This window comes from Herpailurus yagouaroundi, unplaced genomic scaffold (genome assembly GCF_014898765.1).
Source record: "Herpailurus yagouaroundi ecotype Mexico unplaced genomic scaffold, PumYag 196, whole genome shotgun sequence".
Classification (NCBI taxonomy): Eukaryota; Metazoa; Chordata; class Mammalia; order Carnivora; family Felidae; genus Herpailurus; species Herpailurus yagouaroundi.
In genome coordinates this window covers 14,194,515-14,205,887 of record NW_024412427.1, presented here as the reverse complement: position 1 = coordinate 14,205,887, position 11,373 = coordinate 14,194,515, and the positions used below count along the sequence as shown (strand labels likewise).

Sequence of the window (11,373 nt, the reverse complement as noted above, 5' to 3'; positions counted from 1 at the left end):
CAGGCTCTGTGCCGACAGCTCAGAGCCTGGAGCCTGCTTTGTGGATTCTGTCTCCTGCTCTCTCTGCCTCTCCCCCGCTCGTACTCTGTCTCTCTCTCAAAAATAAATAAAACGTTAACGTTAAAAAAAAATTTTTTTTAAAGTTTGGGCATTTGCACTTTTAATGGAACTTTCTGGGTGATCATCCATCGAGAGTGTGCCAATCTACCCCCTGCTAACAGAGCGTGTGACTGCTTGTTTGCCCACAACTTCGACAGCATAGTGCCTTATCAACGTTTTTCGATCTTTACTAATCTGATTCCGAAAAACGAAAGTGTCTTCACGCAGCTTCCGTATGTTTCTCTTGTTCTGATGGACGAGTCTTTTCCCATTTTACAGGCACAAAGACGGATGGGGAAGAAGAACTTCTCAGGGCCGGCACCTGCCTTGCTGGGCGCCGAGCACCCCATCTTGGGAGGTGACCCAGCAGAGGTAAGAGGAGGGGAGGTGTTGGCCTGGCAGGGACTAGGCTTCTAAGAACAGTTTCAACTCCCTCTGCTTCCTCCGTTCTCTCCTCCCCCTCCCTCCAGACGTGCTTCGTGGGCTGTCCAGGGTGTCTGTATCTCCACAGGCCACCCCAAGGGTCCTGCCCCCTCCCTTAGGAAACCTCTTCCTTCTTCCTGTCATTTGACCTTTTGTTGGCCCAGAGCTTCTGGAATGCTGGGCTAAGGTGACATCTAGTCCTTCTACTTGGCCCCACAAGACGGAGAAAGCCATAGAATCATAGGCTATTTCTGCTACTCTGACACTTAGTGACGGTCAAGCCCACACCCCCTCGTCGTGGGGGGAGGCAGGCAGAGTCGTGTAGTGTGTAAGTGCCCATGTGTGTATATTGATGTGTATATTCCACGGATGGTATATCTCTGTGGCAGCCTGCGGTCAAGGAAAAAAATGCCTGGGTCTGGAGCCTAGCCGGGCCCGAGTTCGAATCCTCGCTTAGCCTCTAACCAGCCATGCTGTTGGGACAGTCAACTGCCCTCTCTGAGCATCAGGTCCCTTGCTTCTGCTTTTTTTTTTTTTTTTAATTAAAAATTTTTTTTAATCTTTATTTTTGAGAGAGAGAGACAGACAGGCAGAGTGCGAGGAGGGAAGGAACAGAGAGACAGGGAGGCACAGAGGGAGACACTGAGCTGTCAGCACAGAGCCCGACGCGGGGCTCGAACCCACAGACCATGAGATCATGACCTGAACTGAAGTCAGCCGCTTAACCGGCGGAGCCACCCAGGCACCCTGCGCTCCCTTTTTTCTAGTTTGTACAAACCAAATTCTTCCTGCCTCAGGGTTTTCATCCTTACTGCTCCATCTGCCTGGAACTTTTCCACATCTTCCCCGCTTCCTCCTCCTCCTTTGGGTCTCAGGTCAAATGTCACCTCCTCAGAGAGGCCCTCCCTGACCACTCATGAAGCATCGGTCTGCTCCAGTCCCTGGGGTCTGTCTCTATTCCGTAACCCTGTCTTAATTTATTCACAGCCCTTGCCAAAGTTTGAGATGACCTCGCGTGTGTAGTGAATTGCGGATCATCTGTCCCTCCTGCTCCTACCAGAAAGGAAGAACCCAGAAAGCAACAATGTTGCATCCTTATATCCAGCACAGAGTGGGGGGGGGGGGTGCTTACTGGGTGTTCAGTGAATAATTGTCTAGAATGGATGAATGAAAGTGCTCAGCATAATAAAAGCTCAGAATTGCTGGGCATTTTTTATTCTATAAATGCAAACCTTTACCCCTGGGCTCCGTGGTCTGAGTTGAGGGGAGCCTTTGTCCTGTGATTGGAAGGGGCAGGACGGGGTCAGGCGGAGGCCTGGGGAGGGGAAAAACGAGGCCACGCTCATGCTCACAGGACACATGTAGACACCAGGCTGTGCAGGTGCTCGTGTGTGCGTGCACACACACACACACACACACACACACACACACCCCTCTTGCACACTCTTCTCCCTGCAGGCACACTGATGACTGCCCAGACTGGCTGGGCCCTCCCAGCTGCCTGGCCTGACTGGTGTCATGTGAGCTCTGAGCTTTGCAACAGCAGGGCTCAGTCCACCCGGCATCCGTAGTCCCCAGCCCAGGGCGGGCACTCACGATCGGTGGAGAAGATACATTCGCTTCCTTCCTCTTTCCGTCTTCTATTTATTACCCTTCCTGCTCCCCCTCCCCGCCTCCCTCAGGGCCTCCAGTATCAGGCAAGGCGCAGCCCCGATCCCTCCCTCTGCCCTCTCCCCTTCCCTCACACAAGTCTCCGCTGAGTGGGTATTAGATGCTGAGGCCTGGCAACTCTTCCTCTGCCGAACTCAGCCCGTGGGCCCCGCCGGGACACACATCTGGTGAATATCCTGTTTTCCTTCCTCCCTCTCCCTGCCTTGACCACATGTCCTGGGCCAGATGCTTATCAAATCCTATGGGTTCTTCCAGCACCAGACTCCTGATGGCCTGGTGCCCGGGGCTTGGCTTTGAGTCATGGGCTTTGAGGTTTGGTGAGGCTGCGACAAGAAGCTCACGGCCCCTGGTGATGCCAACCCAGGCTGAGACTTGGCCCCACCACCACGCGGGCCGACGGAGCACACCTGTGATTAGACACGTGAAGACGTGGCCTGTAACAGGACATGATGTGTCCGAGGTCACAGGGAATGTCAATGTGGAAATTCAACCACGGCGCTGCCCACTTTTGAACACATCTGCTCGGCAGTGGAGACACAGACACCGCTGCCCAGTATTACAGGACCAGGGTTTGAATCCCAGCCGTTTACTAGCCGTGTGACCTTGGGCAAACCACAGAGCATGAATGGGGGAGGGGCAGAGAGAGAGGGAGACACAGAACCGGAAGCAGGCTCCAGGCTCTGAGCCATCAGCCCAGAGCCTGACGCGGGGCTCGAACTCACGGAACGTGAGATCGTGACCTGAGCCGAAGTCGGACGCTTAACCGACTGAGCCACCCAGGCGCCCCTCTGAGCTTTATTTTTACTTACACACGGCAGATCCTCAATAAACGTAGCTGCTAAAGAAAGGCAATACGAGTCAGGGCAAATACGCTCTTGAGGGTCTCAATGCGTCCACAAACACACCATTATAATAATTTACACGCCGGCTGGTGTGCGCACGAATGGGTCGCGGTACACGCCCACACAGGCACCATGCTCACTCAAGGGCTTGGGCAGGGGTCGGCCAATTCGCGCATGGATGCGTGTGTCTGTGAATTCATTCGGGCAGATTGTTTTTCCCCAACAATGTACACCATACCTGGGGGGCGGGGGGTTCCAGAGGCTTCTCTGGGCACTTGTCACAGGCAGGACAGACTAATGTGTCTACCTGGGTAGACGTGATATCTGGATATCTATCCAACACCCATATGCTTGCCTGTGTCCGTGTGGGCCTGGGTGAGGGGTTATGCAGATGACCTCATCCTTTATCGGGTTGATTAGTTGGTACACTCTGGGGGGCATTGGGGTTATTTCTACATCCACAGATGCCAGAGTTATGGAACATTTTGAACCTGGACGTTTGGGTTCAACGTCACCTGTGTAGCCCTGGGCAAGAGGCCTAAGCACTGTGCTCAGGTTCCTTTTCTACGAGTTGGAGATAGTGGTTACCTCGTTATGGTGGCACAAGGGCGAAAAGAGTTTGTGTGAAATACTAATTGCACCGCATGGCACGGACTGGTGCGGTACGTGCTTCTCTCTAAATCTCCCCGCGTCTGTCCTCTGTGATGTGACCTCACCTGGGCCTTCAATTGCGGCCCTTCCTCTATTTTACTGCCATCGTCAGTCTGCAGGGCTGTCCTTTTCCGCCAGACTGTGATGGAGGGCAGGACCACGTCTGAGTCATCCATGATTATAACTTGTACATTGCCTGAATCTGGACCTCAGATTTCTCCTCTGGCATAACAATAGCTAACATTTATCGGGCACTCCTACGTGCCAAGCTCTGTGTTAGGCTCATTCGGTCTTCCAAGTATCTCAAGAGGTTGGTGTTCTTGTCCTCATTAAAAAAAAATTTTTAGGGGCGCCTGGGTGGCGCAGTCGGTTAAGCGTCCGACTTCAGCCAGGTCACGATCTCGCGGTCCGTGGGTTCGAGCCCCGCGTCAGGCTATGGGCTGATGGCTCAGAGCCTGGAGCCTGTTTCCGATTCTGTGTCTCCCTCTCTCTCTGCCCCTCCCCCGTTCATGCTCTGTCTCTCTCTGTCCCAAAAATAAATAAACGTTGAAAAAAAAATTTTTTTTAGGGGCACCTGGGTGGCGAGGTCAGTTAAGTCTCAGACTTCAGCTCAGGTCATGATCTCGTGGTTTGTGAGTTGGAGCCCCATGTCGGGCTCTGTGCTGACAGCTCGGAGCCTGGAGCCTGCTTCGGATTCTGTGTCTCCCCCTCTCTCTGCCCCTCCCATGCTCATGCTCTGTCTCTCTCTGTCTCTCAATAACAAATAAACCTTAAAAAGAATTAAAAAAAAATTGTAATGTGTATTTATTTTTGAGCCTGAGCAGGGAGGGGGCAGAGAGAGAGTGGGAGACACAGAATCCAAAGCAGGCTCCAGGCTCTGAGCTGTCAGCACAGAGCCCCACTGGGGCCCAAACTCACGAACCTTGAGATCATGATCTGAGCCAAAATCAAGAGCTGGACGCTCAACCCACCGTCCCTTGTTGTTCCCTATTTTAGAGGAAAAGAAACTGAGACTCAGAAGGGTTAGGAAATTGCCTTGACTGACACAGGGACTTGAACCCTGGCCGACTGTCCCCCTGTCAGCCTGCCCTCAATATAAGATTTGGGACAAAGAGTTGGGGCAGGAATGTCACTGATAGTCTGCCTCACAGCTGGCTCTCTCCCTCCACCTCCCAGGAATACCTTCCCCATCTCTGTCAATATTGCTTTGTTTGTCTCACCCTGGGGCATCTCCCTGCCCTGGCACAGTGCCCCCAGAGGCCAGACAGTGGCCTCAGATCACCTCTTCTTAGATCCAGTTGGGGGTGAGGTGGAGGAGCTCCCCTGGAACTGGACTTGAGAAGTAACCTTGTCCCCGGGACCATAGGGGTGGGGAGGGTATACAGGACTCAACAGGAGGGAGGGTAGCCCCTGGGGTGATGTGGGTTGGGTGCTCAGGCTCTGGAATAAAAGGGGGTGAGGCAGAAGGTGAACCTCCCCCACCAGCCCGTCAGTCCCTCTCCAGCTCAGGTCTCCCCACCTCAGAGAGCAGGGAACGCGGGCTAAAGGAAGAGAGGCTTCCCTCGGATGTAGGGGAGAGGCTGTCAACTGGCTGAGCCGCCACCACCTTGAAGGAACACCAGAGGGTGCCCGAGACAGCTATGTGCTCTGTGTCTCTTCTGTACCCCCAAGCGCCCCTTGGGTCTCCAGGAGCCACCAAAGCCCAAGGCCCTGTCGTGTTCGGCTCTTGGGGTGGGGGGAGCACCCTCTGCATGTCAATTAGGTCAAGCTGGGGGACAGTGTTGTCCAAATTACTGATTTGCTGTCTACTTGTCTCCTCATTTATTGAGAGGATTCAAATGCACGTCACAGCCTGGAAGCTCCCAGGGAAGTGCCCTGGGGCAACTGGTGGGGGGGGGGCTCTTCTCACTCACTCTTTTCCTGGTCTTTTTCAGATGGGAGGATGAACCTAATTCCTGTTACTCCATCTTTTTTTTTTTTTTTATGTTTATTTGTTTTGTTTTTTTTTAATTTTTTTTTTAACGTTTATTTATTTTTGGGACAGAGAGAGACAGAGCATGAACGGGGGAGGGGCAGAGAGAGAGGGAGACACAGAATCGGAAACAGGCTCCAGGCTCTGAGCCATCAGCCCAGAGCCCGATGCGGGGCTCAAACTCACGGACCGCGAGATCGTGACCTGAGCTGAAGTCGGACGCTTAACCGACTGCGCCACCCAGGTGCCCCTATGTTTATTTGTTTTTGAAGGAGCCAGAGACCGAGCATGAGCAGGGGAGGGGCAGAGAGGGAGACACAGAATCCGAAGCAGGCCCCAGGCCCCCAGCTGTCAGCACCGACCCCACTCGGGGTTCGAACTCACGGGCCCTGAAGCAAAGTCTGCCGCTTAACCCGGGCGCCCCCTCTGTTACTCCATCTTGACAAGAACAATCGTTACCATCATGATTATTTTTACTTGAAAATAATTTCCGATCTATAGGAGAGTGGCGAAGGCAATACTGAGAGTTCCTATATACCCTTCAGCTGCCTCTCCTCACTGTCCTCCAATCAGCGACAGTCTCTTGGTCTTTCTTTGTCTTTTGTGACCTCGACACTTCCGAAGAGTGCTGGCCAGACGTTTCGTTTCAGTTTGGGTTTCCCAAGGTCAGGTTGAAGTTACGGAAGTTGGGGAGGAAGAACACCAAGGGTGAAGTGCCTGTCTCCATCACACCATTTCAGGGGGCCATGCTATCATGAGACGTGTTACCAGGGATGCTAACCTGATCCTTTGGTTCAGGTGGTGCCTGACAGATTTCTCCACTGTCACGTCTCTTATTTTTCCCCTTTCTACATTCGATCTGTGGGAAGCAAAGTGCAACTCACGCTCCAGGGGAGGGGAACCAAGCTTCACCGCCTGGAGAGGAGGACATCGGAGGACAGGTTAAAGCCACCACAGAAATTACACGTGTTTGTGGGGGGAGGGAGCTAGAGACCGTGCAAATATCCTCTCTCACTTTAAAGTTTCACCCACTAATTTGAGCTTTCATAGGTGGGTTTGGCCTGCAGAAATTCTTCCTGTGGTGCTCTGGGGGTGATTTTTCTAATTCTCTCAATAATCCGTTATGCGTATTTTTTTTTTACATTTTATAATTAATCATGCTTTTATTTAAAAAAAATTTTTTAACGTTTATTTATTTTTGAGACAGAGAGAGACAGAGCATGAACAGGGGAGTGGCAGAGAGAGGGAGACACAGAATCTGAAGCAGGCTCCAGGCTCTGAGCTGTCAGCACAGAGCCCGACACGGGGCTCGAACTCACAGACCGTGAGATCATGACCTGAGCCGAAGTCAGACGCTTAACCGACCGAGCCACCCAGGCGCCCCAATCATGCTTTTTTTAAAGTGTATTTATTTTGAGAGAGAGAGAGAGAAGGTGCACACCAGCGGGGGAGGGGCAAAGAGAGAGGAAGAGAAAGAATCCCAAGCGGGCTCCATCCACACTGTCAGCGCAGAGCCCATTGTGGGGTTCGAACCCACAAACAGTGAATGAGCCCCCCAGGCGCTCCTACCGGTAATCATGTTTTAAAGTGTAGTACACGGGGCGCCTGGGTGGCTCAGTTGGTTAAGTGGCCGACTTCAGCTCAGGTCACGATCTCACGGTCCGTGAGTTTGAGCCCCGCGTCGGGCTCTGGGCTGATGGCTCAGAGCCTGGAGCCTGCTTCGGATTCTGTGTCTCCCTCTCTCTCTGCCCCTCCCCCGTTCATGCTCTGTCTCTCTCCGTCTCAAAAATAAATAAACGTTAAAAAAAAAATTAAAAAAATAAAATAAAAATAAAGTGTAGTACATCCTACGTGGTTGAAAAGTGAAAGGGAGTGGAAGCTTACGCGGTGCCGGTCTCCCTTCCAGTCCTACCCCCGCCACCCTTTCCCCGGTCTCCTCCCCGAGGCAACCAGTCAACAGGGATTTCACGCATGCACACGCCACGTCCACCAATATTCTCCTTTTTCCACAAACGGTTTGAAAGTATTCATAGAATTCCGCACCCTATACCTTTCCATCTAACAATATAACTTGGACATCAGTCCAGATCAGTACTTAAGGATCTTCTCATTCTTTTACACGGTGTTCCGGTGTCCCTGTAACATAGATGTGCCCCGCTTTATTAACTAAGTCCCCTACCAATGAGCATGTCAGCTGTTTCCAAATGTCTTCTCTTACAAACGATACTGCCGTGTTCCTGCATGTGGAATTGAACCTATAGGTATACCTGCACGAGAGGGAGGGACCAAAGGGCATGTGTATTTTCCATTTGGATATTGCCATACTGCGTTTCTTGGAGTCGGGGCTGGTTTACACCCTGTGTTAGTTTCCTAGGGCTCCTCTGCAAAGTACCGCAAACTACGTGGCTTAAAACAACAACAATGTATTGTCTTACAGTTTAGGAGTCTGGAAGTCTGAAATCTGAAGTCAGTTTAGGAGTCTGGAAGTCTGAATGGGAGGCCATTCTCCCTCGGAAGCCTTTAGGGAAGAAGGCTTTTTTGCTTCTTCTAGCTTCTGGAAGTTACAGGCAATCCCTAGTTTTCTTGGGCTTATAGACGTATCACTCCACTCTCTGCCTGTCTTCACATGGCCGTCTGCCCTCTGTGTGTGTCATCTCCAAATTGCCCTTTCTTACTGGAACACTGATTATTGGATTAGGGCCCATCCTAATCTAATAGGACCTCATATTAACTTGATTATATTTGCAAAGACTCTATTTCTTTAAAAAAAAAAAAAAAAGGATTTTAAGTAATCCCTACATCCAACGTGGGGCTCGAACTCACAACCCTGAGATCAAGAATCACATGCTCTACTGACTGAGCCAGCCAGCTGTCCCACAAAGACCCTATTTCCAAATAAAGTCACAGTCACCGACTCCAGGTGGACATGAACTTTAGGGAAACAGTATTCAACCCAGTACATATTCCCACTGGCAAACTATGACAGTGAAACAGCCTGCTTTGACATTCTTCAAGGATTCACGTGACAGTTGGGAATTCACTTTGGTTATTGGATTCTGCTTCTCGGAAATAAGATACTCTGTGGGGATGGGGCTCTGTGGGGGCGTGGGATTTATTGGGGTTACAAGAGCAGGGTCGGCTTCCTACGTGGCAGCTGGAAAGAAAAGCTCATGTGCCATAGATCTTCTGGGGTGGATGTCTACCTCCCTTTTCTGGGCCATCTTGTCAATGTGAAATTCTATCCCTGGTCCTGATCAGCTGTGGGCACTAACCCAGAGTACCCAGGTCAGAGGTCACACACGGCCACTCACGGGTTATTCCCTAGGAATGTCTTGTCTTGGGCAACGCCTAGTTAAATTCTGAAACAGATACAAATGTTTAAAAATAGGTACGTTTCAGATAAAAATTTGGATTCTAACTTCTCTGGAAAGAAATGTCGGTTAACACTGTGCTCGCATTTCCACAGGGCAAGAAACATTCCTGAATACACTTACTGGCATTTGATATCGTCTCCCCAGCTCTGGGCCTTCAAACCAAGGGGCAGTTCAGTGCGGTGGTGCAGGTTGTGGACTCAGGAGCCCGACTGCCTGCATTTGAGTCCCATCTCCTCCCCTTGCTACCTGTGTGTCCTTGGGCAAGCTGCTCGGTGTTCCCGAGCCTCACCGTCGTTCTCTATAAAACTATGATTGATTGATTCAACCCATTTTATTGAGTATCTACTATGTGCCAGACATTTTCTAGGCGCTTGGGACATGCCAGTAAATGGAGCAAGGAAAGATCCTCCTTCTTGTGGAGATCATACTGCGGCAGGGGGTAGACAAGTGGCAAACACTAACAGGTAAGTGATATAGTATACTGAAAGGTGATAAATGCTATAGGAAAGCAAAAACCAAACTCCAAAGGGAATAAGGAATGGGGGCATGGTCGCATTTTACAACAGGCTGTTCAGGGAAGGCCTCGCTGAAAAGGGGGGCGTTTTGTGCAGGCTTGAAGCGGGTGAGGGAGTTGGCCCGCGGGTGAGCTGGGGGAAATGTACCAGCAGAAGGAACAGCTATGCAAAGGCCTGGGGCAGGAGCTGGCCTTGATGTTGGAGGAACAACAAAGAGGCGGGAGAGGAGACAAGGAGGGAGAGAGCTGAGGTCACGGGGGAAGGGAGTGTCAGTAAATCATGTAAGACCTTACAGGCCACCCAAGACTTTGGTTTTACTGTGTGAGATGGAAGCCATGGGAGGTTCTGAGCAGAGAAAGGGCATGGTTATACCCGGATCTGTCCGCTCTGCTGAGGTTAGACTTGGGGGGGGGGGGGGGGCGGTGAGGGAGCACAGAGGGGGAAAGCCGGGAGACCGGGGAGACCAGGGAGAAGCTGGTGCAATAATCTCAGAGAGAGTCGATGGTAGCTCAGGCCAAGGAGAAGCCGAAAGGACGGTGAGGAGGGGTGGGGTCAGGCTGTATTCCCAAGGTGGGCTAGCCTCCGGGTTGGATTGGAGCATGAGGAAAAGACAGGAGCCAAGTTTGCTCCAGGGGTTTGGCTAGAGCAAGCAGGGGGCTGGGGGTGGGTAGTTCCTGCAGGGGTGGATCTGGAGAGGAGGGTTGACAGAAACAGTTTGGGATAGGGGCGCCTGGGTGGCTCAGTCGGTTAAGCGTCCGACTTCAGCTCAGGTCACGATCTCGCGGTCGGTGAGTTCGAGCCCCACGTCGGGCTCTGGGCTGACGGCTCAGAGCCCGGAGCCTGCTTCCGATTCTGTGTCTCCCTCTCTCTCTGCCCCTCCCCCGTTCATGCTCTGTCTCTCTCTGTCCCAAAAATAAATAAACGTTAAAAAAAAAAAAAAAAGATCCAGTTTGGGATAGTTGGGCGAGGCCTCAACACTCAGGCGAAGACAATTGGAAATACATACCTGCAGCCTGGGAGCGGGGTTTAGGGAAAATAATCTGTCTGTAAGGCACTGAGAGCGCCTGGTGCTCCTTAAGTGCTAGTAGGGGTTAGCTGTTCCTGTTGCCCAGCTTTGGCTCCGGCTCTCTCTCCCAGTACTCCTGGCCTCATATCCCTCTCGGGGGTGGGAGCAGGGAGGATGCTGGAGAAATTTCCTTCCCAACAAATTAGCATGTAAACCCACCCTTGGGTCACTTCTCTGACCATTAGTTAAGTCATCTGTAAAACGAAAACAAGAGTCCCCTTTCTCGGAGAATTAGCCTGAGACGAGAATGCGAAACAGTGGATGTAAATGCCCAGCACCTGGTAGGTGCTTTAACAGTCTTTTCTCCTCCTTACCCTTGCCTCATGCTCAGGGAGAAAAGAAGCAAAGTCAGTATCCATCCCAGCTGTTTATTGAAAGGGAAGGCAAGACGGAAGGGGTGGGCAGGATGGGGAAGGGGCGTGGGGCACAAGGGCAGTAGTGCCGGCGGGGTGGGGGAGAACGGAGGACCCTCCCGGGAGACCCCCTCCAGGCTGGAGGTGCGACCGAGGCGGGGGGAGGGTATGGGGCGGAGGCCATCGGCGCCTCTCTCCGGCTGTCTTGGAGCTCCCTCTAGTGGTGAGAATGGAGATGATGCGTCTGGCCAGGGAGGCTGCAGGATGGAGGTGCTTGCTGGGGGCCCAGGAGGGCACATTTGTTACAGGGTGAGGTCAGGACCTGTGGGTAACCTGTGGGTGACGGTTTCTAGATGAGTGGATTTTCAGCGGCAAAGACATCCCAGTTCTCCTGACCCCTGGCTCTT

At 52.1% G+C, this 11,373-nt stretch overlaps 1 long non-coding RNA gene across 1 annotated transcript; it reads left to right on the top strand.

Moving 5' to 3' along the window:
- Nucleotides 1-362: 362 nt before the first annotated feature.
- On the top strand, nucleotides 363-9,357 carry LOC121011995 (uncharacterized). The gene is made up of 2 exons (XR_005781899.1): nucleotides 363-471; nucleotides 9,125-9,357. It is a non-coding gene; the product is annotated as an uncharacterized LOC121011995 (long non-coding RNA).
- Nucleotides 9,358-11,373: the final 2,016 nt, after the last annotated feature.